The 926-nt window shown below is 34.3% G+C and overlaps 1 non-coding gene across 1 annotated transcript; it reads right to left on the minus strand.

Annotated features, from left to right (window-relative positions):
- Window positions 1–368: 368 nt before the first annotated feature.
- Window positions 369–532, minus strand: LOC115802170 (U1 spliceosomal RNA). The gene has a single exon (XR_004022570.1). It is a non-coding gene; the product is annotated as a U1 spliceosomal RNA (small nuclear RNA).
- Window positions 533–926: the final 394 nt, after the last annotated feature.

Consider the following 926-nt stretch of genomic DNA (forward strand, 5'->3'; position numbering starts at 1 on the left):
AATGCTAGTTCTAAAGTTAGAGTATGTAAAACATGAATCTGTATTCATTTACAGTGTCATTTAACAGTGAGTGCTTGTGATGACCTGTTTTCTGCATGGCTTCTAAAATGTGCAACACACAATCCTACAGAAACAGTTGCTCCTGGAGTTGTGCAACACGCGAAATATGGTGGCCCTGATTTCTCAAAACTCTATAATCAGACTGATTTAAGTAAGACTATTAAGTAAAAAATAGTATCCTTTTAAAATTTGCACTTATGTAATTACAAAGGTGTTTGAGCATGTTTATATATTTTTTATCTATTTATAGGTATGTGTGTGTCTGTGTGTAACCTCTTTGTTCATACTATTTGCCTATTTTTTTTAATCAGGGGAGGGCGCGAACGCAGTCCCCCACTACCACAAATTATGCAGTCGAGTTTCCCCCATTTGGGGAAATCGCAGGGGTCAGCACATCCGGAGTGCAATGGATAAGCCTCGCCCTGAGAAAACCACCTTCGTGATCATGGTATCTCCCCTGCCAGGTAAGTATTATTTGCCTATTTCTTTTCTTGAGGGATTATAGGTCAAGACTTTTATTAAAGACTTAAAGATGAAAAATAATTTATTTTAAATGTGCTGGATATAATTTTTCAGTGTCATTCTATTGACCACTAAAAATTTAATACAGTTTGAGTTGCATGTCTTTTGTATAAATACCATTTCCATTATATGGTAATAGAAATATCCCGTGTTTCCTTTTTAATCCTTTTTAGCCTTTAGTAATTTAAGGAGTGTGTTCAATATTGATATCCAATTTTGTTTTCCTTTTTCTCCAAATGGTTTATTATTTTCTGACACCATTCACTTAATAACACACATTTTCGTACTGACTGGAAGTGTACATTTATTGTATGCTGAATTCCCATGTATATTTTAGTTGGTAA

The sequence above is a fragment of the Delphinapterus leucas genome, chromosome 8, assembly GCF_059928025.1.
Source record: "Delphinapterus leucas isolate spDelLeu-1000000601 "Yukka" chromosome 8, BTC_Dleu_Yukka2, whole genome shotgun sequence".
NCBI lineage: Eukaryota > Metazoa > Chordata > Mammalia > Artiodactyla > Monodontidae > Delphinapterus > Delphinapterus leucas.